Source organism: Buteo buteo, chromosome 23, assembly GCF_964188355.1.
Source record: "Buteo buteo chromosome 23, bButBut1.hap1.1, whole genome shotgun sequence".
Taxonomy (NCBI): Eukaryota; Metazoa; Chordata; class Aves; order Accipitriformes; family Accipitridae; genus Buteo; species Buteo buteo.
The window spans coordinates 4,661,999-4,689,147 of record NC_134193.1 but is presented as its reverse complement, the minus strand read 5'-3'; positions in this window follow the sequence as shown (position 1 = coordinate 4,689,147).

Genomic DNA, 27,149 nt, shown 5'->3' with positions numbered 1-27,149 from the left:
ATTGATTTGAAGCTTTTCACTGGAACACTTGCAAAAAAAATCAATGCTTATTCCCTGGACTCGAGAGTGTGTTTACTGTATTCAGCAGCTAGCATTAAAAGTGAATTCCAGCAATTGCAATTACAGCTTTCTCCTTCATTGCCATCTCCCCTCTCCCTCCCCCATTCCCCACTCCCCCTCTTGCTGGCTGGCTTTCGTCATGTTTTGGAGCCTAAGGCAAAGCTAATGCAGTCAAACTGAAAGTGGTTTTATAAATTGTAAAGCCCACCTTCCCCCTTCCTTTCCTTTCCCTCGGGATCTTCTTTTCCTGAGCACTGTCAAACTTGATTCAGCTCAGAGCCACGGAGGTGCCTTGCCGGGGAGATTGCGAGGCGCTGAGCCTGGCTGGAGCACGGCTTAGTAGCGAGGCAGCAGGCCAAGATGTGTTAGTCCTAATGCTCTCTGATAAGACCATTTGATTTCCTACTGCCTGATGGCAGAAGTCTTAAACATAGAGTTTCGGGGACGGGGCTGTGTGGGGAGGCAGTGGGGGAGGCGATGCAATGGGATGGTGATGGGGAGCTGGGATGAAGGAGCCTGTGCAGCGCCCGGGGAGGGCACGCTGCCCGCCAGCCTCCGGAGTGGGTATCACACCTATCTGCACCAACCTGGGTTTCCCAATCCCTGGTCCATCCAGCCCTTCTGCTGGGAGCTGCACAGGGTGCACAGCACTCCCCCATAAACCCTTCTGACTGGTCCCAGTAGAGGGCACTGATGTCTGTACTCTGATCCTCTTCATTAACCTTTAATTAATGTGCAAGCCCTGCACTGGTCCCAACTCTGGACAGACCCTATCGCAGAGAGGCTGTGGCTAAAGCATTGAGTGCTGGGGTCATTGCTGTGGTCCCCAGGACAGGCTCCATAGCAAGGGTGATTCCCTGAGTTGCCTTGAGCGAGACAAATGAAGTTTTGTTGTGGTTTTTTGTTTTTTGTTTTTTTTTTAATTTTCTTCTTTGTAGTGCTGATTGCCGCTGCAGAGGTGGGAGATGGAGCCTCCCCTGCCCTGTGTGTTAAGGAAGCAGTTGCAAACGCAGCTCTTATGTGAGGATCTCGTATTGGGGGTTTGGTGGTGTATGAAGTGGAAAGAGCTCAGCTTGACTTGCAGACCCCAGCCTGAGCTGGGGGGGCAAAATGAACTTGCTGTTGCTTGTAAACTGAGTGGTTTTGATCTGGAAGTTGCTGGTGGGGAAAATAAAATATGGGAAATCAAGAATTCATTGTTTCTGCTCTGCTTTCCTGTCTGTAATGTTTTTTTGGATAGGGTTTATTTGTTGTTTTGGGGTTTTTTGCATGTGATCCTGTGTGGAATAAGACAAGGGACTACTGACTGTATTTTGCTTGTGCTTTTATGTATTGATTTAGTCTGCTCTTCAGAGGAAGTGTTTCCAAAAGTGCATAAACCTGCTACTTTTGGATGTAACAGAAGCTTCTGATTATTTTTTTTTTTCTTAATGCTTCTGCCAGTTTAATCCAAAATACCAAGCTGCTTCCCACTGAGCATGTGGGTTGCCACTTGCAGGGATTTCCAGGGTGTGCAGCCAAGACCTTGCTCAGCCCTTCGTGCAAGCCTGCCAGGAGAGGTGGTCTGCAGCTCTAATCCTACTTCTGTGCGAGCTGCTTCTTTCTCACCCCTGTGAAACCAGGGTTTATCCATCTCCCAGGGAGTGTAGTGGTGGTGGATGCCAGTAATGCCCGTACACAGGCTCCATGAGCAGTGTTGGTATGAGGTTTTGCTCTGCTTGTTGCTCTGAATCTGGCAGAACCTCTGAGCTGGATTTTGCCTCCCCACCTGTGACTTGCTTTGCAAAACTCGCAGCAGCGTCCAGTGCAGAAGAAAGCACTTTGCTGGATAAACTCCTTGTGTTCGAGTGCCTGGGTTTGTAACTGCCTACAAGAGGACTGTTAAGCAGTGGCAGTATTTATGCAGCTCACTTTGATAACCACACTTCAGAAACTTCCCTCGTGAACTCTGGCTTCTCAGCGCTTGGCTGACCGCAGCCACGTGGGGCTGGGCTGGGGGACAGGAGCCCTTGGCTCTAACCCTGCCTTTGCTACAGACTGCCTGCACCATCCATCAAGTTGTTTCAGCGCTGTTTTCCTCCAGTCCCATCTACTATATGCATTTGGAATAGGAGTTGTTACTGGGAGCTGTGTTGGGCTTAAGACGGTGTACGCAGCTTTTGGTAGGCAGTAACAGATCTCAGCATGTTACAGCTGATCAGCAGAGATGGCCAAAGTGTGAGATAGTTTGATGCACGTGGGCTCTGTTGGTCTCTACTCCCTTCCTCACACATATGCGGTAGCTATGAGAGCAGTGTCTTGTCTTCATGGGGGCTTGTTGGCATGACAGTGACAATATGCTGGGTATTTTTTGGTGGTTTTTTTTTTTTCTTTTCTCTCCTTTTAAATTGGAAAAGAGGAGCTGCTCTGAAGAATAACAGCTGGCCCAGCCAGGGATGGGTTCAGGGTGTGTTGTCCTTTACTTGTAACTTGAAAAGTTATGGGGAAGAGGCTCTGGGCAAAAAAAGTGAAAGACTAGAGTGTGCTTCTGTGGCAGCCAGAGAAAGCACTGGTGGCTGTGAGCAGCCAATCTGCCTGGGGCAGCCTTTGGACAGGCAGCTTTCAGAAGCGTTCAGCCCCTTGAATTTGCTCTGGGTCCTCAGTGTTTTGCAAGATCTGGCATTTAGTTCCAAACCCAGAGCTTGAGGGAAATGACTTCCCCTTGATTTTGAGGGACATTGAGCTGGGGACTAGGAAATAGACTCTGTGATGGCCTGTCATGAAAGAATTCTGTGCTCTGTTTTCCTTGGAGATTCTTTAGAGATGGAAAATTCATGCTGAGCTTTCGAATGAAGCCATTGTGCCTATTTGCATGTATAAAGCATCGGGCAGGACTGAGCTATGGTTGCTGGCTGCAGACCCTTTTGCTCAGTCTAAATTGCCAGCACCGTGCACAGAAACAAACATTATGTTGATCTTACTGACTAAAGTCAATAGCACGCAATTCCCTGGGTTGCTAGCGAAAGCAGCACGTGCTCCAGACCTTTCCGCAGCAAGTCATTGGAGACGTTGCTAAGTCAAAACCTGCTTTTCCCAGACAGTGCAGCGCAGGAGTGTTTGTTTTCTTGAGTACCTAACTAAAGTTGCCACATACAGCAAATTAATATTGACTTAAACACAGTTGCTAAGACAAGACCCTAGCAAAGCTGAGGAATTCCTTTTCCAGTTGTTTGCAGAAGCCAGCAATGAATATAGGGAAGGGGGAGCTGCTGCATGTGCCCTTTTTCACCACTTTCCCTCGATATTTGTGACCAGGGACAGAAGTGCCCCTGTGGCCTGTCTGGTTCTCTTAGGCTGTGACAAAACAACGTTGCATGAAAAAATTTAAGCTGGGTAGTCCCGTGGTCAAATTCCCTTCTAGCTTGGAAGAAACATCTCCATTTGTCTTGAGAGGAGAAAACAGACACCCTTGGGACTATATTGCTCAGCCAGAGCAAAACGGTCTGTGCGTCTGTGCGTGGAGAAGGCGGCTGCCTTCCTGCCGCTGATCCTTCCTTTCTCAAGGATGTTCCTGCTCCCTCCTGGAGAAGTTGTTTGGTGCCAGACAGCACACAACAGACGATCCCTGGAGGGGTCTGCTGAGCACACATAAACATGATGTTTACTGGCTCTGGAATAGATCGGGGAGGGATTTAGAGACTTGGAGCTTGGCTGCATGGCTAGAGATCCCCCTGCAAGTAAGCTATCCTCTTTGCTGACACTGGCTTTGTCTTCAGGTCATGCTGCTAAACCTCTGGACCCCAAGATAAATCACTTCCTGCTGTAATTACAGAAACTCATTTGCCCATGATTAAGCAGTTTGGTGGAAGGTGTTGGAAAGGTGGTACCTGAGCTCTGCTGGGTTGTGCTTTAATTAGGATAAAAAGGCTTCCTTCTCTTCCTCCCGCAACTCTCCCTGGGCCTTCCACCAGATCTGTCAGAGGCAAATTACTGTTGACTTGACCCATTGCTGACTTAAACGAAATGAGTTCATTCAACACGGTGCAAGCTTTAGGATGTAAATGTGCTTTAATTATACAGCGTAGTGTTTGTACTGGCATGATTACTCTGGCCCTGCTGGGCAGCAGGGTGTCCTACACCAGCTCTCTGCAGGTCACCTCTCCAGGAATGGAAGGAGGGTATAAAACAGATGATGGAGGTGAAGAAAGGATGGCCTGGGGTTTTGAAGCACTGGTGAACAGGGTGTGAGGCAATGGAGGTTCATCCCTTCCCCATCAATTGCCCTGGACAAACTTGCGCAGGTCCCTTATGCAGGCCCAAAGCAGCGAGGGAATTTGAGGATGGATGATCCCTGTGGACTTGATGGGAGCTGGTGTCTTGCCACAGCTTGAGAGCATACCTGCGTTTTCTGTCTGCCAGGGATGGTAATTGTACTGCCCAGTCTCCTGGAGTGGTAGCGTGTTGGATAGAGACTGTGAGGATGGCCAGGCCTGACCTGGTCATGATGGGAAGGGCTGGGAATCAAAGATGGGTCCTTCTTTTGGCAAAACCAAAGAGTAGAAAGCATCCCTTGAGAAGGACTGTGTAAATGGAGTAAACCTAGCTCCTTCTGCAGGAGACTTCTCTGCCCTTCTCTGGGAACTGGTAGCAGTCTCACGAGCAGGGAGAAAAACACTAATCTCCCGGTGTCAACAAACCAATCTGATTTTCTGTGCTTGCGCAGAGCATGTTCCCTTTAATGTCCCACACTCCCCGATGGGAGCCCGGGGACGCTAATTGCTTGTGAAGGCTCTCTGAAGTGTTTTGCTTGGTGGATGTATTTGCGTGATCTCCAAGCAGTACTTGTGAAAAGTGGCAATCCGTGTTGCCAATGAACCGCCTGATTCATCACAAATCGATTTCTGTTGGCCACAGTACAAGACTTAGAGGCTGTCAGAGCCTGCAGCATGAGGGAGAGGAGAGAATTGCTTTGGTTTGAGATGGGGAGGGAAGTTGTTAGAAACCAATGCTCAGAAGAGTCAAGAGAAAGTGTGGAGTTGTAGTGATCCCTTTGGGTCCACTGGCTTTTATTTCTCTCCCCTCCCCGTACTGCTGTTTGTTCAATGCCACACAGCTTTATGCGCAAAAGGGCCACCAGCCTTGAGTTTTTTCTGTATGTGGATCAGCCTGCAGCTCTGCACAAAGCTGCTTGGTGGAAAAGGTTGGAGAGCCTCTGGGTTGGATAAATGCAGACTTGGGTTGCTCTTGGTGACCTGGTCCCAGCCTTTTCCCAAGGATGGCCGTGTGCAGTGTTTGCATATGTAACTGGGGTTTTGACAATGCAGTTGCAAGAGGCAGGTCTAAGAACACAGCCTTGGTACCCCTTTTGGACAGAGACTGGATTTAAACTGAAAGAAACTGCTGGGATGAGCAGAAGAGTGATCTGCATCTGTCTGGGAGGTATGTCAAGGACTCTGGTGCTTTTGTGGCTTGTAGTTTACATCTGGCCAGTGTGGGCAGCTTTCCCTGGTTTTCATTCTCCTGCAAAGCCATTTGACTTTTCTAGCTAATAAAATCGGTGTTTTATTAGAAGGAAGCGTGTTGTTTTCCCTCCTTGTCTCTGTCCCTCCCCTCTTCCCTGTAGCCTGGACCAGAGCCCTTGGAGGCCTTCGCAAGTTGTGCTCTGCTGCTGTGCGTAGGTTGCTCCCCCATCACACTCTGTCCTTCCTCTGCATAACCCAGATGCAGAGGGTTGAAGAGTCTGGACTTGTACAGCACTGTGAGGTGCTGTGCAGCTCCCTGATACCTTGTCTCCCAGCCCGTTGCAGGAAGCTGTGGACCTGGGCTGTAAAGATAGGAGAGGAGGAGAGATCAGATTAGCCCTGTTCAGGATAGCAGGGCAACGTCTTGTGCTTGCTGGGACCCAGGGGAAATGCTTTAACCTCTCTAGCTCTTAAATTTTCCTTACCCTGCATGCTGGGCATGAACTGTGCTGGGTGTGAGGGCAGGATTTATCCAGCATTTGAAGAGCTCTTGGGATTGGACTCTCAGCCTTTGGGGACAAGAAGGTGACTGTATAAAAACAGCTCTTTCTTGCTTTGCCAGTGTGGGCCCCTCTGTACCTGTGTCAGCCAGGTCTGGTGGCTTCAATTTGTTCAACCCACTGGCCCTGCAAAGCCAGCCATAGGTGCCAGCAGAGCAACTGGCTCCCTGCGTGCCTTCTGCAAAGCAGCCAGAGTAACTTGCTTTCGCATGGCAGGATACCCGTTACAGGTGGCTGATCGGAGCCAGCAAGATCAGCCTTTGCCTTTCAGATCCCAGCAGGAGCGCAGGCCTTGGGCAGCAAGGCTTACAAATGCAGTAGGGTTTTAAAGCAAATCTGATTTGGAATTGCCAGGGCAAGAATGCACATGGTGGCTCTTGCAAAACCTATCCTCAAAGCTGGGCTGCCTTTGAACAGCAATTAGTAGTGAAGCTGCTTTCATCCCCTGCAATGGTTTTAGCAATTTGTGGTTCACTTCTAATTCCTCTGAAGCCGGGAGTGTGTTTTCTGTATCTTACTGTGCCCTCTGAGTTTTCCTCTGAGTCAGGCTGGATTGCCGTGTATTGCTGCTTCTCTGGGATTTGGAACTTACTGTTTGCTCCTGGCTGATTGCACAGGACAGGAACCTCCGCAGTTCTTCAGAACTGCATAGAGACCGTCACCCTTTGCATGGGTTGCCTGGCTGCTGCGGATGCAGGGCTCTTCAGGATGGGTAGGAAACCAGTGGGCAGGTTGTTGCCCTTCCCCCTCCCTTTTATTTTCCTTTTTATTTGTACTAACAATTCCATTCCAGCGGTCCTAACAGTGATTAGGCCTTCTTAAACTGGAGCTATTCATGCAGGAGGGGTGTGCGCTCTTAGCAGATGTGAAAGATGCTACAATCTAAACGGACAAGATGGTTAGGCAAAGGATAAGAGCGAAGCCAAGGGACAGCAGATCAATGACAAACCCAGGGACATGACCCTGAACTGTCTCAAACAAGCTCTGCTTCCATCTGTCTGCTGTGGCCCAGATGCCAGCATGGAAATCTCTTGCTTACGCCTTGAATCTGGCATTAAGCTGGTTTCCTCCTCCGCCTGCAATTCTGGCCTCATTCAATCTTACCCAGAAGAAAAACCTTTTTAATAGTGCATGTGCCTGTGCTGTTGTGGCACGTTCACGCTGTCAGCGAGGCGAGAGAGTCCCTTTGGCGCTGGAGTGGAAAGAGACCTCATTTTGAGTGTGGCTGCAGGACATGGCTGTGAGTCACTGGTGTCATCTTCAAGCACCCTCACAGCTTCTTCCCTGACCTGGTCTTGCAGTGAACGGATCTGGCAGGGATCTGCCAGGGGACGTAGGCGTTGGCAGTACTGCCTGCTGCCCTGTGGTGTCCAGGGCCAGAGGATGACGCCAGTGTGCTCCCTGTAACCTAATGGCTGTAGGATGCATCTTTGCTTTCCCCACCAGCCCATGGGTCTCCTTGTGTTCAGGACTGGCAGGAGGGAATGGGACATACCGGTGCCTTGGCACAGGGAAGCTGGGCGAGAGAAGGCAGAGCCAGTTCCTCCCACTTGCTGGTGACAGCACTAAAAAGAGGGGAGGCAAGAGCTGTCTTACCTGCTCCCCAAATGGACTCCTGGCAGCAGCACTCAGCAGGACAGAGAGGACAGAGTGCATGTCTCTGCACTCTCCCTGCATGAATACCAACTTGATTTGCCATCCAAGGCCTGTCCTTAGAAAATGCCCACCCTTTCCTGTGAGCAGGCTCCGGGCTTTGTCCAGTTCCTGAGAGGTCTAAAATTGCTCTGCTCTCCCAGGGAGAATCCCCGTGGCAGCCCTTCCCAGTGCCAGGCAAAGCCAGCCCTGCTCGTGCCAGCGCAGAAGCTGCCAACCGTGCCAGGGCATGGGGAGAGGATCGCATCTGTGCTCGGATCGCGGCCTCGTGCTGGCTCTGTCCCTCCTATCTGTCTGTTCCAGAGGATGTTAGAACTACATGTTAAATAACTTTGTCTTTGGCACCTTTCCCTTTTGTTGGCTGTAAAACGACGGGCAGAGAGAGAATAGGTGGTTGTTTGCAAAAACAAAGCAGCACCCTAAAATGGGCAATCACTAGAGGAACAAAGAGGCATATGAAATAGCTATAAATCTCCATACTGTGTTTAAGTGGTGCAGGATTTTTTTTTTAATGCCCCCCCCCTGTTTTTTTTGTTTCAGTGAGGATTATATCCTAACAGATGGGCAGCATAAACTGGAACATTACTTATCAGGCGCTGGAGAAGGGCAGGATTTTGTTAAATACCTTGAAGCTGAAGTCTGTATCCTAGTAGCTCTGTGATTTTTTTTTTCTTTTTTTTTTTTTTTACTTAAGACTTTCCAAGCCAAGCCTAGCTTTGTTGCCTGATGGGTGTGGGAGGTTGTAGGAGGAAATCTCCAGCAGGAAAAAGCCCTGGCTGAGGCTCTGGCTGTACCTGGGTCAGTAGGGTCCCTGCGGCACTGCAGACCACAGGGACAGTGGCTATGGAGTAAGGCACTGCTCCTGCTCAGTGTGCAAGAAGGTGATGGACCCCACACCCCGGTTTTCCTTGGGATTGATATTGGTGCCTGGCTTTTGTCTTATCTCTGCTCCTCCCTTCCTTGAAGCAGCAAAAGCCTGCTTTGTGCCTGTCGCTGCTGTCAGGCTGTTCAGAGCAGCCTTCCCAATTAGGCTCCTCGTCTGGCTCCAGGAGCCTCAAAGGGCTACATGCTTTCTTCACTGATCTCCAGTTATGCTATGCCTCTGTGTCAGCCTGGTAGGGTTTGGGACAAGAAAGACTCTGGATAGCTTATTATAGATTAAAATGCCATATTTCTTCTTTTTGAAGGGAAGGTGTTGGATGCCCTGGACTACCCTGTCTGTGCTGAGAAAGCATCCTAGGCTATGGCTGGGGTAGGGTTAGGGCTGGCTTTAGGGTACCAAGGGCTGCAGATCCTATGGCCTGATGAGAGCAGCACTGCTGGGACTGTTCCTGTCCCGTTTAAGCACTTTTTTTTTTTTTTTTAAATACGGAGCTGGGGGAGGTGCCAAGCTGATAGCAGTCTCTGGCTATCTGTACCCTTTTCCTCCTGCCCACATGAACAGAGAAGCAACTCAAGACTCAGGCTTATTAGAGAAAAAAGTTCAAATCCCTGTTGACCTGTATGCTGGGAGGATGCAGAGCTTACACTTGGAACAGGACAGCTGACACATGGGAGAGCAGCACTGGCATCATCCTCATCCTGCACTTGCATGGGGGTCAGGTGATTTTAGGGGCTGGGAGTGAGGCCAGCATCTTCCCCCACTGTTTGTCCTGCTCCCAAATCTGCATGAGAGCCCTCAGCTGTGAGGAGCGGGTGGTTTGTCTCTGCTTTTTGGAGAGCATGGCTTTCAGCCAGTTCTGCTGGGTTAGAGTGAGCACAAAGTGTCAAGGAGGTGGAAGTGGTATTGCCTTGTCTGTGTGTCCACCATTGCCTGTAACCACTTCCCATCTTCAGCTGCATGAAGCATCTGCCCTGAATCTGCACAGCAAATCCCCAAACCCAGGTCTCTAGTTTCTGTTAGCTACCTGCCTCCTGCTCCATCTTCCTTCGCAGTCCATCGACACTTACATTGCTGCAAGGGAGAAGCTGCCTTTCCAGCCAAGAGCCAGGTCACCTCTGTGACTGCAGGGAATGGCAGCCAGGGACTGAAGCCCCAAGTCCCCAGCAAATACAAAACAATGTGTAAACATGTTTTAATGTTAAGTTTTTAATAAAAGTGGACTAAGAGATTAAGATGATCATCTGCCCTGGAGGGAGTGACTTTATAAATCTCAGCTTGCATGCGCTCAGAGAGTGTTGCTAATCTCCATACTAGATCCAGATCACGTGTGCATGGACTGCTTGTTCGTGGAAACCGTTCTTTCTCCTGGCAATGAGAACTAGGGCTCAGCGAGCCCTCCTTGGGCTTAATGTGGCTTCCCACTGATACAAAGCTCTTGAATCTCCTTCCCCTTTTCAGACTCTTACACTGGTCTTTTATGTGCTAGTGACCCCATGGTTTGAAGACCCTGCCAGGAGCTGCACTGGGGCCAGCGGGCTCATGGCTGGTGTCTGCCATATCAGCAGACCCATGGCTAATATGAGACCCTGGGATCTTGTCCTAGACATCATTAGAAGATGCTTTGAGTGCTGCAAGGATGGCAATGGCCATCGAGGAGGCCTTTGAAAGCAACTGGAGTGTTACTCTGCCATGCTGAGTTGCAGTGGTGGAAGAGATTTAGGAGCATCTGAAAATATCCTTTGGCCTCTTTCTTAAGCACAAAATAGTTATAGAAGGATTGGAGCAGCTTTGGCAAGAGATGATTTGATTCCTGGCTTTTCTTTCTTCCTCTCTGCTTGTTTTCTTCTCCTATAAGCATTCATCTAGAAATTCCCCTTGGCCAAGGCTGGATTGATGGCTCTGGGACAATCAGTTGTATTCTGCTGCTGTTAGTGGTTTTAAAGGCAGTAAAGTTGGGTTCTTGAAGTGCTGTCAGTAATCATTTTTATGGTGGTCAGGTTGCTCATTAGCACACTTGTTTTCAGATATTTAAGCTGGAAAGAAATCTATAGTCCTTGCATTTTTAACTTGATAACCACTCAATAGAACAAATAGAGTTGGAAATTAGAGCAGAGCCAGACTAGAAGACATAGTCCTGAACACTCACCTTTTACCCCAAAGGTCTATGGAGACAAGTGCTTTGAGAACACAGCTTGGGAGAACACGTATATTCTCAGCCTACAGAGAGGTAATAACAGCTCAGGTTTACAATGGTGATTAACCTGTAGGATGGTCAGGATCTGGAGGTAGCCCTGAAACAGGTATGTTGAAAGCTTCTGCTCCAAGTTTGGGAGAAAACCAAGGGCTGGATCAGAGCATTCATTTTCGGGTCACATACCAAAAGAAACAGCCCAAGAGATCCTAAATGATGGTTCCCAGAACTTGAAGGCAACTGGCTGGAAAAAAGCAGAAGATGCAGTGCAGGAGTGGCTTTTCCTAAAGGCAGGGGCCTTCGTGGCTGGTTGGAAACTGCTCCGTGTCCTGGTATGCAGTGTCAGAGATGTCCTGAGGGTACAGGGTGCTCTCGCCCAGAGCTGGACATGGCTAAGCATCAGGATGAGTCAGTATTTACCCCACCACACCTTCAATTCTGGCAATAAAACAGTAAAGGGCTGGGGGATTGTGTTGGGATTTTTTTTTATTTTTTGTAAAGCATTTTGGGATTCGGTTGGAGGCAAGGTGCTGTGCAGATGCAAGCTCGTTAGAAGATCATTATCATTATTTACCTGCTGTGTCTGTCTGTCTCTAAATAGCATTAGCTGTCAGCCTATTTATCCATGTTCCCTTCTTACCATTAATAGTGGCAAAACACCAGCTTGCTCCATCTCCCAGCCCCTCTGCACCTCCTCCCTCCCCATTTCCCATGCCCAGAAACACTGGTCACACTGGGCTGCGTGTTATGGGAGCTTGAGGGGCACGAAGCCAGACTGTGCCCTGGGTTCAATCCATTCTGTGCTGCAAGGGAAAATTCAGATTATTTTTTTTGAAGCCTTGAAATGCACCGAGTGTGTCCAGGCAAAGCGTGTTCCCCCTCTGCATCCAGCCTTTGCCCATCCCTGCCTGTTCCCTCGGCAGCCTGTGCGGCTCAGTGCCGCTCTGTGTAGCATTGTGGTCGTGTTGCTCAGAGAAGATAATTAGTATGAGGAAGCTAAAAAATTTTGTCTTGCACTTTTTACAGCCTCTAACCCTATTAGTCAGGTCATTTGGAGTCCAGGGAGGGTTGTTTCTTGCCAGAATAGATTGCAAATGGATTGAGTTCCATTATGTTGTTAATTAAAAGGAATAGAAAAAAAAAAAAAAGAACGGGGAGGAGAAGAAGAAATGGAGTTGTCTGAAACTTTGGAAGGAAAATTAAAGCCTCTTGGGTATTTTCCACTGATGCATTCATGTGCTTTGCCTTGGTGCTTCGTCCACCCTGGATTTTTTGCTCTTGAACATCACGAGTGCTTGCCTGGCCCATTCCACCCCACCTGGGGAACCCCAAACGTCCTGGCCGAAGGCCAGCAGGGTCTGTAGCACAGCGCAGCGAGAGGCGGCAGGGCTGAGCGTCGAGGCGGTGCAGCCAGCAGGCCAGGGATTGCCACAGAGGAGCCAGAGGAAAAAAGGCAACCAGCCCAGGTTTGGAGAGCCAAGTCCCGCAGCCGGGCTGCCGGAATGGGCAAGGGGGTGGTGCTGGGAGCGAGCTGGTCCCCCCCATGCATCAAGGCAGCGCTGTTAGACTTTCATGAGTGCTATCGGTTGCCCAAAGCGCTCGGCGCACTTCTTTTGCAACGCGGTCCCCCAGCCTGTGATGTGCCAGACATGTCTAAGATGTCTAAGAAGCAAGGCTGTTTCTTATCAGCTGTTCGTTCGCACTGTCTCAGAACCCTTCTGCTAAGTGTCTTTTGTCCCCTAATAAACTGATAAGCTCCTGGTAATCCACCGATCGCTGATAGGCAGGGCAGCCCTGCTCTCTGGTGCCTGCGCAGATAAGGCAGCAGCTCTTTGGCAGCGGGTGATACAGCAGCAGCCTGCGGAGTGCTGAGCTGCCCGCCAGCAGCAGGGAAAGGGTGGGCTTGGGGGGAGCGTGCGGCCTGATCCAGCTCGCCCTTGGCTTGTGCTCGGAAAGGGGATGGGACTTGACTACGGCGCTATGAGGATGGACTTGTCGAGCCTCTATCTTAGCCTGATGTGGGGGTTTTGCATTGCTTGGGCAGGTGGGCTCCTGTCCTGGGTCTGTCCTACAGAGCATGGGCACAACTCACCCTCTCCCAAAGCTGTTTTCCGGTCCGCTGCGAGCCTGGGAGCCCAGCGGTGGGCCAGGGCATGGAATCCCACTGACTGCCAGTGCCGCAGCAGCTTAGCAGAGGATAATTGAAAAGAAACGGAAGGAGGGAGAGAGCAAGGGAGAAAACATGCGTTTTCTCCTCTCCCCTTGCTGTTACAACACTGTTTTGCTTGCTTCTGTCAGGAGATGGGCAGGAGGGAGCTGTGGAGCTGCTTTCGGTGTTAATTATCTGAGGTCTTCCCTGTGCATCCAAGCTGCTGCAGTACTAACAGCTCCCGTCCCAGGACTGTCGGCCACCTGGCGTATGGGGGGAGCAAAACCAGCTCCAGGCTCCTTGCATCCAGAGCCAGCATGGGGCAAGGGGCTGAAACACAGCATCGCTTCTCCCTGGGCACCCCATCCCTACTTCCCAGGGACCACTACGGAGCTACCAGTCTGCCTGGGTCATCGGAGGGGAAGCACCCTAGCTCAGGCAGGGGACCACTGTGCCTTTTCTAGCCCCATGTGCACACATCAGAGTCATTTAATTTGCCAAGCGATAGGGAGGAAGGGAAAGGAGAGTTTCATTTCATGTTTTTACCATCTTGTTGGCATTCTCCTCGGGGGCAGCTGATCTTTGGCCTGTTGTAGCCACAGCCCTTGTTCAGCAGAATCTGGGCTTGTTCTCCTTGTTTCTTACAGTGGAAAACAACTCATTAGCACAAGGTATGCTGGAGCCCTAGAGACTCTCTTATTCTCCTGCTTTTTTGCACAGCACAAGGATGGACTGTCTTTCTCCTGGCACTGAGCAACATTATGGGCTCACCTCTGTGTCCTCCTTCACCTCTGCTCAGGTGTTTCAGGGTTAATGCTGGTTGCTCCCTCTTTGATACAGGGTTTTGAGCTGGGGGCATAAAATCAAAAGTAAGACCAATTTTCCCCCTGCCTTTTCTCCTTAATTGTGTGCATTTATGTATCTGTTTGCTGCTGCTGGAGCAAGTGGGCTCAGCCCAGCAACCTGCTGTGTGGGGATTGGAAATGAAGTATCAAGAAGATGCTGACAGCCTGCTTGCGAAGGCTTGATCAATCAGTATGTAATAGAAAAATGGCTCTGGCTCCTAAAGGGAAAGAGAAGCAACGGATTTGATTAAAAAGTAAGACAGTAGCTGGTTGGAGGGGACATCTCTTGGAGGCAGATGAATTATCAGGTAGTTACAGAGAGGGGTTTTGGCTTGAGAGCAAAATGGGGGGAATCATTCATACCCTTGGGCTGAGGAGCAGCATTACACATCACTGAGTCTGTCATGGGTCTTACTGCCCTTTTCCTGATGTGGATCCTGGGTTAGGAGAGGTAAAGCTGTGGGTGGGAGGTTGCCCAGGGGCTGTGGGCAGAGCCAGGGGTGGGTCTGCACCGCAACAGGGCAGTGCTGCCTGGGATGGACCCTGGCAGCAGGGCATGGGTGTTTAAACTGGGAAGCAGCAAACCTAAGGCCTGAATCCACTTGAAAAAGAGACCATTTGTACCCAGATGGCAAACCCCGGCATTCTGAGTTGGCGTTAGAGACTGGTGGTGGGTCTCTGCTCCTGCCTGTGAGTTCTTCAGGATGGAGCTGTCCTGGGCTTCTCTTGTTGCAGGCAGAGCCTGGGTGCAGGCAGGCTGGTGCCTGCCCTGCTGGCATTTGATGTGGGCAAACAGGCACTAAGTAATCGGCAGCCTATCGATCCAAGGTCACCCATGCCAAGGCGTGATCAATAGGAACGGACAGCTGAGTGGTTCTGTAATAAAGTGTCTTCACCTTAGTGGATTTGGGAGAGAGCAAGGGTATGGGAGATTAAATCCTGCTGCCATCGACAGCTCATCAAGCAAAAGATATATTAGTGAAAAAAAATTATGCTTCCTGAGCCCTGATGGGAGGAATTGAGCTGCTGGGAACTGTTTGTGCTCTTTGGGGGAACATCAGCCAGGAGAGCAGATCTGCTGCCTCCCACCACCCTGCTCCCAGCACCAGCTGGTGGGGAACTTCCCGAGCAGTGGCAAAGCCTTTGAGGGCTTTGAAGGGATTAGGGAATCAGTGAGGGAATTTGCCGTGGCTGCTGCTGCAGCCCAGCGTAAGACTGCTGGCCAAAGGGCTGGTGTGGATCTGGCTCTGCCATACTAAAACCCAGCCACCATCGATGCCCTTCCCAGCCTGACGGGCTGTGACAGGCAGTAAAGGGCATCAGACTGTGACCCCACAGTGCCTGGGGTGCCCTGGAGCCCACGGAGCGAGAGAAGCTGGGAAGGACCATGTTCCCAGCAGGTTCCAGGACCTGTCCCCATCCCTACATGCAGAGGGAGGGGAAGGCAGTCTCTGGATGACAGCAGGGTCTGGTAGGATCAGGCTGCTGTTGTCTGAAGCAGAGAAATGAAAGGTGCAGGGTTAGAGCCTGCATCTCCAGGCTGCCCTGTCCAACTCTTACCTGCTAACCCCTCTTGCCTGGCTGTAACCTTGCAGCAGGAAGGAGAGAAAGTGAGTAACACTTAAACCCGTGCAGGCCTGGGGTGACAGCAGCCTTCTGACATCTCCCTCACCTGTTTTTCAAGACAAACTTTCTGCTGTGATCCACACGCCGCTTTATTGAGCTCTAGTTCCTCCAGTCTAACTACAGAAAGAAATTGGCAGCAAACGCTCTCGCAGGCAGCGTGGAACGGCAGCGGCCAGCTGTCAGGGCCCCTGGGGTTTTATTGCCCTGCCAAACACCTACATCATGGTGACATGTACATAATTACATATCGGACCGGGGAGGATGAAGCGCCTAGCACCTCCTAAATGTGTCAACATGATTTGAGAGGTTTGGGCTTGGCTGGACTTCTCAGGCATTAGATTTTAGACTCCAATCACACGGGCATCCGGAGGATCAATAGCTATGCACCTTAAAGCAGCTGGCTGGAAGGTGAGGGACTGGGGCACTGGGTGTCAGGGAGGACGATTAAGTTGATGTACGAGTTTGGTTTGGGGTTAGTCACTCTTCCTTCTTGCTGGGAAGAGGAAATCATGTGGGCAGACTGAGTCTCAGCATCTCCATCGCACGTCAGCAGTTGCGAGCTGCCCATGGATGCTCCGTGACCCTCGTTATGCAGCAGAGCATCTCCCAGATTCACCGGTAATCCCATGTCTCCGATTCAGGCACACCACCTCATGCCAACAGCAAATAGCTGTTGGTAAGAGAAGCAAACATCTGCCGGCTGAGCTCCGTCCGATGGCAAAGGCAGACGGCTGCCAGCCATGCTGCTGGCACAGGGAGCGTGGCGTCGCGGTGGGAAATGCTGCGAGTTGTCTTGTCTTTGGCCCAAGATGGAACAATGGGATGGAGTAGACAGAGCTGTGATTTTGGGCCCTTGTGTGGGTCCTTGCTGAAGCTGTGCAGGACAGAGCTGCCCTGCTTTGGGCAATGCTTGCCCTCCATGTGCACTGTAGGAGCTGCCCTTGGAAGATGGAGGGAACTGGGGGTGATTTGTGTTATTGAGCCTGGGTGGGAGAAGAACAAAAATCAGAAAATTCTTGAACAAAACAAGTTGAGATTTGCACTGAGTTTTCTTGCAGTAAGCTTTTGGAATAACTGATTTGAGCTCTTACTGCAAAGAGCTGACGTTCCTGGAGTTCTCATCCCTTCCAGCTCAAACTCATGGCATTAGGCACACGGGACTTTCTAGGGACTGATTTACAGTTAATTAAAATATCCGTTGATTACTCATTAACTGTGCACACTGTGCTTTGGGACAGCCCTGCTGTCAGCCTCCTTCCCTCTCTCACCCGGGGCAGCTCTCCTGCAGCAGGACCCCTTGAGCCCTTCCCCTCTTTGAACTTTTTCACCTCCCGTGTCTCAGATGGGCAAAGAGCCAAACTTCCACCACATCCCTCTCCGTCCTCCGCATCCGTTTCTGTCCTTGCCATGTCCACAGGACCAGGGTCTCCCCTCCGCACCGGGGAAGGTTTGCATGTGCGTGAGCCCCTGTGTGCTGGCAGGTTTTTCAGCCCAGCCCGTAACTCACCCCCTTCGTTTGACATGACAAATTAATTTCCCTGATGTGGAAGCTCTGCTTCGGCCCTGTGACTCTCCTGTCATGTCTTGCAAACCATCCCTGAGGTTTGTGCCACCTGTCTGGGGCTCCCCTGTGCACTCTGCCGGCCCCGATTACCCAGCACGACTTAAGGGGACAACACCTGCAAACAAATTGAATGTTTCGAAGTGCAAATTGGTTTTTCAATTGCTCAAGATTTAAAGTGGCACTACTGCAAAATAACGTTTTTTTAGGGCAGGTGTCTTTGGAATACAGATTTTTTTTGGGGGGTGGTGGTGTTTTGGAGGAGTGTGTTGTGCAGGGAGGGCAAGGGATCTGGGAAGAGGCACGTGGCTTGGGTTGTTTGGGGACGCAGAGTGAAATGCAGTAAGTTTTTAGCTGGCTTCTGACATTGTGCAAGGCAGGCAGGTCCCGGAAGGCTGGCTGCATTGGGATGTCTTGGATTGCCATCCAGAAACAGCCAGCGGATGAACCTCACACCTGCACTACTGGCCTCATCCGCTTCCAGTCCAATGCTCACGTCTCAGGGAAGGGAAGAAACATGGTACCCTGGCGCAAAACAAGCTAAGAAGTGCGTGTGCACGGTCCCTCTTCTATTCAGGGGGATGACATGATCCTCTGCTCTTGTGAGGGTGACCTCAGACCTGTACCTGATAGATACAAACTGATGGATGCTGACGCTGTGGCTCCTGGTGAGGCTCTGAGCAGAGTTCAGCGCTGCTCCAAACTTCCCTTTCTCCTCTGCGTGCTCTCCGCAGTCTTCATTTCCACTAAATCACCTAAATCGGTTTCGCTTAGCAGTAGGAAAGCCACGTTTGGAATATAATGGTTGATCTTTTATGACATTTACCGCCACTCATGTCAGAGCGAGTGCCTGTTTAATTCACTTGTTGCTATGCCATCCGTCAATCACTATAAATGTTATAACAGCAATCTGTCACCGGAGGGGTGTGTGCAAGGATGTGTGCGTGGGGCGTTGGATGGGCCTGAGAAATAATGTGCCACCTCTGAATTTTTTTCAGAGGGGGCATCCATGTCTAACCAGCACTGTTGGGTCCCCTGTCACTAACACACCTGCCTGGGCAATGGTCTGGTGAAGCACTGCCCCTCTTTTGGGGAGCGGGAGGCTGCCTGATGAGATTTCAAGTGGTGAAAGTTTGCGTGGTTTTGTGGCAGTTTGCATCCCCAACAGCCCGTGTAACAGCAGCCATCAGAGCAAAAAGCCCAGCAGCAAAACTAAATGAAGACAAAGTAGCCTTAGGTTTCATTTCTTGCCCTTTGCAAGAAATTATATTAATACATCTACGAGCTTGTGTGCAATAGCAAAGATTAAATTCCAGTGACGCCTTGTTTGGGTGAAGGCGGGCTTGCAGGAGATGTTTGAGCTTGCTTTTCCTGCAAAGAGTCAGCATTTTGATTGATCTTTCAGCAAAAATATGAAAACGCGCCAACTTTGTGTGACTCTTATTTTTTGCAGTGACGTTTTGTACAGCTCCCATGCGTGCCGGTGTAAAATAAATGACATGAGATGGTTCCCACTGCACGTGGCTATAATTCCATGGGGTGATGCTGCTGACATTATAAACACCCACTTAAAGCTCAACATTTCCTGCAGCACCAATCGCACTTGAATGCGGAGCCCAGCCGGCTACCTGTGCCGAGCTAACTGGGGTCAGGAGAAGCCCAGTGTGGGTGAAGGCAGGTGAACTGGGCTGGCAGTGGGACAAGCCGCAGACGGCAGGTTGAAGCAGGGTCCTGCTGTAAAAGGAGGTGTTGGAACCCAGTGTGACAGGTAAAAGCCCTGCGCCTTCCCCTCCTGACTTCAACATGGAAAGTGTTCCAGATGCTCCTTTTTCCCCTTGCACAGAGCTCTTTTTTGATGACAAATTAATTAAGAATTGTGGAGTTCATGAAATACTAATTGGCCCCAGACTCACATCTGCACTGGTCTCTTGTTGCCTGGTGAAGGGATGAGGGTCTCCCTGGGTCCCCAAAGTGGCTCTGTTCCCCAGGGAGAGCTCTGGCTGCTGCCCAGGGATGGTGGGAAGCTCTTGGGTGAAAGTCTGGGGAAATCCCGCAGTTTGGAGCCAGCAGGCTCTTCGCTTTCTTCTTTAAACCCTCACGGGTGTGATTTTTGGCCTCGATGGGTCTTAGATTTCCTGTCTGTGAAATGGAGTGAAATTTTCCTTCCCTCTGCTGCGGTGACACTTAGGTTTTATTCTCTTCTCCACAGAAGTGCTTAAAGGCGCTTGCCTGTGTCAGAAGCTGATGGGCAGCACGCTTGGTGAGCAGGGACAAGGCTCTTCCTATTAAACCACAGGAGCGCAAAGGCAGCTCTCCACTCCCCCATTATCCCCCTGTTATTATCCTGTATTTCCTTCTTCCCCCTTCCCTCCCTGCCCTCCCAGATGATGCTCAGCTCAGCCATCCTTGTGATGCTATTACAGCTGTGAGCAAACGGAGGACCAGGGCTGAGAGGTGCACACCCCATGCAAGCAAGGAGACGCTCAGCCCTGTGTTCCCACTGGGGTTGTGTCTGCACCCCAAAATCTCCCCTCGTGGGGTCTTTGCAGGCTGGTGGCTGAGTACTGAGTGATGCCCCTGGGATTCAGCCCCATGGGAGCTGCTCTGAAAGCAGGTGGGAGCATCGCTGGACCAGCTGCCAGGGCTGCTGGGCAAGCTCTGAGGCTGGCATGTCACTTCTGGGGCAGGAGCAGATGTTTCGTGCACTTGCAGATGTTTTGAGCAAATCTCTAATGCTCACATCTGGGCTTTCAACCTCAAAGGCTGTTCTTAGTCACCAGCACCTTGGACGTGAGGCTAGCTTGGGAATGAACTAACAAGTCTTTCTGCTTGCTTTTGGGGTCTCGGGTTTTGAGCCTCTTTGAGCAATCGGTTCTCCTTTCCTCCCCAGTCCCAAGAGACAGGCTCGCCACCTCTTTCCAAATGAAAGGCGAGACCCTTGCCCCTCATCTGAGGTTTCACAGGTCAGCTGTGCCAATGCAGAATTGCTGGGCAGTGGCACAGGGCACAAGTTGCTCCAGCACAGTGCTGGCATGAGGATGCTTTCATCCCCTCGACCCAGTCTGTGTAGGAAGGCACTGGGTTACACCTGGCTTGCAGGTAGCTGGGATTTACCCTCCAGAGCTGCTGATTTATGGGTGTTGAGCAGGCATGGAGGGGCATTGCAGGGGCATAAAAGGGAGAGGAGAGCATTTACAGGTGTGAGGAAGCAATTGCCAGCCTGGGTAGTGGGAGGCAGTGGGCTCCAGCCAGGCAAAGGGGCTGCTGGAGCAAGTGCTGATGGCTGATTCCCTAAACCCTTGAACATGAGGATTTATAATGGAAAGGCTGCCAGAGCAGGAGCCTAGCAGGGTGAATGGAGCTGCTCTAATGGATATTAAGTGATTTGCGAGCCTGCTGCTTGCAAACACAGCTGTAAATAGAACAAGAGGAGGGGGAAGCAGATGAAAAGAGGCTCCGGCTCTTTAGCAGCATAGTGTGAAAAATGGGGAAAGGTTCTTGTGCAGGGCTCGGGCAGCGAGAGAAACAAAAGCTGCAGCATCTATTTTCATATCTTTTATGTCTTCCTTGCACTTAATCTTGTTTAGCTCTGCAATTAAATTTTAAGACGCATAAGAGTGTTCGCTTACACACTTGGATTCTTCGCAGATTGAATTATTTAATAGAGTGTGGAGTGGCTCCATGATCTCGGAGCTATGGCACCAAACGCAGCCAAGCAGAAAATTAATAAACACTGCCTGCCGTCTCCGCACCTCCCGCTCCCCTCTGCCATCTTCCCTCTCCAGCATGCTCTCCTCCTGCCAGCCGCCTCCTCTCCACCCCCTTCTCCAGCCTTTCCTCTGGGGTTTCCTTCTTCCCTCCCCCTGCTGCTTTCTCCTTTGGTTTTGCCATTCATTCTCCTGCTCCCCCCTCTCTGGTGTCTGCGGTTCAGCCCCTTGGTTGGGTCTATGCGCTGCGCTGCCCGTGCGTCCTGTGGGCTGGAGGTACATGCAGGGTGAGAGGGGATGTCCAGCCCACGCCGCCGTGGATGGACAGGCTGCCTTGGACACGTGGGCTTATTGGACCCCGTCCATGCAGGAGCTGAGATAGCTCAGTCCCCATCAGCCATGGCTTCGTCTGTGCTGGGGAAGCCCCTCTGCTGTGAGGAACGGGACTAGGCATGTGCCCTTCTGCAGTTTCATGCCTTGGCCTAGAATAAATTGCGTTTCAAATGCTGTCAGCTTTTTCTCTCTCCTTCTCCTTGTTCCCCAGCCAACAAAGTTCATAGAATCATAAAATGGTTTGGGTTGGGAGGGACCTTAAAGATCATCTCATTCCAACCCCCCTGCCATGGGCAGGGACACCTTCCACCAGACCAGGTTGCTCAAAGCCCCATCCAACCTGGCCTTGAACACTGCCAGGGATGGGGCATCCACAACTTCTCTGGGCAACCTGTGCCAGTGCCTCACCACCCTCATAGTGAAGAATTTCTTCCTTACACCTAATCTAAATCTACCCTCTTTCAGTTTAAAGCCATTACCCCTTGTCGTATTACTACATGCCCTTGTAAAAAGTCCCTTCCTGGCTTTGTCGTAGGTCCCCTTTAGGTACTGGCAGGCTGCTATATGGACTTCCCAGAGCCTTCTCTTCTCCAGGCTGAGCAACCCCAACTCTCAGCCTGTCTTCGTAAGAGAGATGCTCCAGCCCTCTGATCATCTTTGTGGCATGGAAGTTGTTCTTCTCTCCTTTCCTTTCTTTTTTGGTAACCTTTCCAGGCAACAAATTGCAGGGAGCAATTATTCTGTGTGCTAAAGAGAGCATTAAGCCAGCCACAATTTCTGTAGCGGATGTTGCTCAGCAAACAGCAGTACAAAAGCAGTCTATGAAATTCATCAAATTGCCTGTTGGATAAAGGCATACATTTACAATGCACTCGGAGCCCTTGCGAATTATCTGAAGAGAAATCAGTTCGTTATTTCTTTTCCTTTTAAGTTCCCCTTTTTACAAGGAACCAAATAAAAAGGTTTGAAAATTGATGTTAAAGAAGGTATCTGGCCTCTCCTTCCTTGGAGACGCCGGTGGTTTTCCTCCATTGATTCTTGGCAGGGATGTGCTTGGGGTTTTATGGCTTTTAATGCGAGGCTCCATCACTCCTTTCCACAGAGCCTCTGCTCCCGGCTCCTGCCCTTAATGCTGCTCTTGCGATGGCTGTTGGACGTTGCGGTGGCATTTCATGGGGCCACCCAGTGTGGGTGACGGCAAATGGAGGCACTGGCAGATTAAACTGCATGTGTCCATGGAGCTGAGCAGTCTCTGCATCCCAGCCCCATGCCCAGTGCCTTTGCGGAGCCACTGCCTGCCGTCCCCAGCACCGCTCTCCTTATTAGCAGTTACCTCCCTAAAAGAGCAGCCTTTCCTTCTCAATAGCCAACGGGGGAAGCTTCCTGCTGGATTGAATGGAGATTACTTCTTATCCTTTCCAGAGTATTTTTCTTTTTCCAAAAGCTGCCTTCCGCGCTCCTCCCCGAGGCTTTTTGGCAAGAGCAAGGGCTTGGACATAAGGCTGTGGGGTCGAGCAGTAATGCGTTCTTGGCCCTGCTGCAGGGTGGAAATAGGTCTTGTGCAATTGAAATTCTGAAGGGAATAACAGGGACACAGCAGAGAAGCAGCTAAAACACCTCTCTAATTGCTAATCAATAACCTAAAGAAATGTTGCCCTGGCTGAAACCTGCTCCCAGGGAAAAAATAAAAATCCACATGATTTGTTTCGTGATTAGAATGAGATTTTATTTGTCTGGCTTCTGGTTTGGTTTCCCCCCTTTTCTGTTCTTCTGGGCCCCCCACCCCCATTACACCCAGGTTTATGAAGTTATCACCCGCTCCTCGGTTCAAACCTCACTGAGAAACTTTTGGCTCCACAGATAGAGCGACACTAATCTTCTGTGTAATTGAATCATCATCGTGGATATTATTTGGCTGCTTCAAAACAGTTCTGTTTCTCAAGTAATATTTTTATTAGCTTTTGGTGCGGTTGTGGAGTGGTTTTTTTTTTCAGTAGTAATATTATTTTCTTGCTTTCAAATGCTGTCTACAGCGTGGTTCTTTATTGATGTGTTACTAGGATTTTGGTCTGTCTTAAAAAACTCTACGGAGGCGTGCAGAGCTGTGAATCCCCCTGCTCTCTAACAGAGGCTATCATCTCTCCAAGGATGAGCAATTAAGGGACATGACCAGGGAGAATTTGCTTGCACTTAGCTGTCTCTGATCTCCTAAACCACCAGTGTGCAGCTTGATTTGGGCTAGTTTGCAGCTCAGCAGGGTTGTCACCATTCCCTGGGTGTTGGATGGGATTTCCTCCATCCTTTGGGGATGGGAAGGCAGATGCACAGGGCTTCCCTAACCCCAAGATTGGATAAACCTCTCCCAAAATACAGCTCCCATCCCAAGGGAGGGATAATCCAGACGCCAGCCCCGATGCTCCTGCTGTCAGGGATTGCTCCTGGGGAAGAAGAAACCCTGGATCAATGCAACGTGCTTTGACCTAGAGATGGTTCGTGGCAGCTTGGAGAGAAGAGTGAGGAAGGGGCCAGGCAAGGAGCTCGGGGGGTCGGGCTGAGCTGCTGGGGGCTGTGGGAGGGATTTGTTGAATCCTGCAATTGCCTGAATTCATTTCAATTATTGGCAGCGCTTCTCTACAGAACTAAATAAAGTAAAATAAATAAGGAAAGCAGAAGGCAATATAAAGCAGTTAGAGAGGATCAGTAGTGAATTGAATAATTCATTCAGGAGAGAAAGGAGCTATTTGCAATGTCAGTCTTATCTTGATTATATTTATAGACAGGAACTTTTGACAAGGAAATTACCTGTAAATTTTTCTTCTTCTAGGTTTGGTTTTGTTGTTGTTGGTTTTTTTTTCCCCTCTTCCTTCATCCCAGAGAATAACGGGCAGGAAGATTTCCTGCAGGGTTTTTTTTGGTTTTTCTGAGGCGGTTTGATGGATTTCTGTAAAGAACATGAAATCTTATGACCTCCCTGCGAGCCCAAGGGAAGCTGCTGCTTTGATGGAAACTGAGATAGCGGCAGCTGGAAACTCAGGAGGGAAAGGAGGCAAAAATGTTCCTCGGTGCTTCTAAAAAGGGATGGAGGCCACCCATTTGTATTTCATAAGCTGGGTTTTGGAGCAGGAGGGGTCCCTGGGTCCCTGTTTGCTGGTAGGTAAAAGTTGCTGCTCTGAGTTTTGGTCTCTTGAAAGTGCAGGTTTTGGGATGGGGGTTTTGCAGCAGCGTAGCTGGTGGCAGGGAGGCTCCCGGCGGAGCGCCTGAGCCAGCACCCATCACTGCCAGCGGGACTCGGGGGGGGTGTCTGGGGGGGTGAGCGGGGTGCTCAGCTTCCTGCAGCCCCAGGGATGCTGGCGGGGAGGAGGAGCGGGCGAAGGGCAGCCGGGCCGGCCCGAGCGCCTCTGCGAGCATGGTTTCTCCTCCTGCAAAGCTGCAGCCTGCCAGAAGTGTCGTTTTATTTCAGAAGACATCATTTGGAGTGAAAGATGGCTTGAAAAAAAATTAATCCTACTGAGTTCCTTTGGCAGAGAGAGACCCAGGGGCTTTAAAAATTTATTTACAGCTTTCATGCCTCATATTTGCTCTTCCCCTTATTGAGAGATGGGGGGGACTTTGGGGATCAAACTCTACTTTTCCACCCTAAAAAGCGGCTCTGGAGTGAGCTTACAGAAATCCAGCCCAGGACCGATTCTGCCAATACAGAAGCTCCAGTTCTGCCTCTGAATAGACGTTGTTGTAATTTGTTTTCCAGGTGGTGTTGGGGAAATGCGTGTTGTTCGCCGAACCTCCCATTTGCATTGAAGGGAAGTTATAATTTGAGCGAAGCATGAAATACTCGCGGCGAACTTCTTGTCTCTGCGAGCGCACTGGAGCTCAGCCTTGTGTATAATTGAGTTGTTGTAATGAAGTCTGGGTTTGGTTCTTCAAGAAGGAATTTGTTTCGAAAAGAGACTCTCGACTTAATTTAGATTTTATGCTATTTCCTAGTGCTTGCTCTCAGTGTTGTAGGTCTTATGGGCCAATTTCTCCCTGGGGTAATTCCACGGAGGTCAAGTGGTGCCGGGATGTAGCTCTCTGAGGAGCTTAGGGATGTAATAACCAGCAAGTGGTCCCTTGGCAGTAATCACAGCGCTGCCGAGGATCTGAGCGCAGGCAGCACTGGCCACAAACAGCGGCGTGCTGAGGTCTGACCCCACAAAGCGCTGGGAGCAAAACGATGCTGCTGTGTCTGTGGGATAGTGACAACCTGGGGTCCCCGAGGAAACCAGAGCTGGGGGTTGCATGCGTGTTTGCCCTGCGGAGCAGACTCTCAAGATGGACATAGGGCTGGGGAGAAGAAGAGTTTTCCCTGTTGTGTTAAAACTGAAATGCAGGAAACAGGGATGGAAGGGGCTGACCTTCCAGTGCTTCCTTACCAAGGGAGACAACACACTATCTCCAAAGTATCAGACTTCTTTGCTCTGCTGCTCTTGTAGGAAAGTCCCCCTCCTGCAGAGCTGGTGGTGAATACTTTACAGGCTCCATAACTCATTAGCATCTCTAAGCAAATGTAAAAGCAACAAGCAAACAAGCTCCTTTTCCTTCATTTGTGTGTTTTGGTTTTAAATATTACGTTTCCAGGGATAAATGTTGGCAGCACTTGAAATAAGATGTATTAATTAATGAACGAAGCACTTAATTTAGGTTTAATAGGATAATCCTTTGCTGCATGTTACATAAATAGTAATTGAATATTAAGAATGCGTTGAATGAGAATTAACTACTAGGGGAGAGGTGCAGTTTATTGCATTCTTGTTAAACGCGTAGCCCCAGCCTGGGTCTCCAGTGTGGGAAAGCCGGATTCAAAGGCTCTGAAAGTCAATGCAGAAACTGCTCTGAAAAGTGTGTGGAGCGCAGGGTGAGAAATGCAGGATTAGGCTTTTGTTCTTTACCAATCCATGGCCTGACCCATAGCTCAGCTGAATGGGAGGGACCTCCTTGCATTGGCTTTGAGGGCAGCTGGATCATTCACCAGGTGAAATCTAGCCATCATCCTAAACACACGCCTAGGATAAATATAATCTCTAGTGTGGGAGATCAACAGGTCTGGAGGCAAAGGGCTGCTTTAGTTGCTATCCAGAGCCATGGGGCTCTCTGCCATGTAGAGCTCGACAGCTTTGCCAGGTCTGGAAAGCATCAGACCCAGCAAGGAGAGGGTGACTGAACACCGGCGATGGGCAGGATGGGACCTTGACATCTCTTCTTTGCAGCTTGAGCTGGGGCAGAGCTTTCCCTGGGCAGTGTCTCCCTTGGCCCCTGGGTCACCCCGATCTCTTCCTAACCCACCAACTATAGCGACCACGGGAAATGCAGTCCTGCTTCCTTGCTTGCTCTCAGAGGGGAATCTGCCACCTTCATTTTATTCTGGGATTTATTTATTGCCACTTGGTCAATTATATTATTGCAAAGTGTGAGTGATAAAACCCTTAAATTACTTATAGCTCATCCTTGTTTAAGGGAATAATTAGTGTGCTTCTAAACAGGGAGCAATTCTTCACAATGGGAAATTTAGTCTTTGAGGATATTTCCCCTGTAACTTATGCTACATAATTTAGCACTGATTACACAAGTATTTTATTCTGTCTAGCCCTAAAACTTTCCCTCCTTCCCATGCCAGCTTACCTCAGTGCTGCAGGTCATTGCACACTGAAGGTGCTGCAGATCCTGCTTAGGGGAATTGCCAGGGGCTGTTCCAGCAACCTGTGGCAGGGCAGGGAAACAATATCGGGTCCCATAAATTCTCCATCGAGGGAGCGGCAAACCCTGAGATGCTCCCACTGGCTGCATCCCTATGCTGTGCCCACCCGCAGCAGCTGTGCCAGCTCCACCAAACCCCCAAATGTGTCTTCTCTCAGCTAAACCCTAGCCCGGCACTGGAAGTCAAGTTGATCACAGAGTTTCTCTAGCTCTTATTTTAATTATTTTTATCCTTGGCCAGAAAAACTGCCTCAAACCTCAGCCGTTTGCCCATGTCACTTCAGCCTGTCCAGGTGATTTATGCAGCCAAGGAGAGGAAGGTTATTTAGCTATTGTTTCAAAACCAGGTGCAGGGGAGTGTGGGGGATGGAGACATATTTCATTTGTGATTCAGATCCTGCCACCTG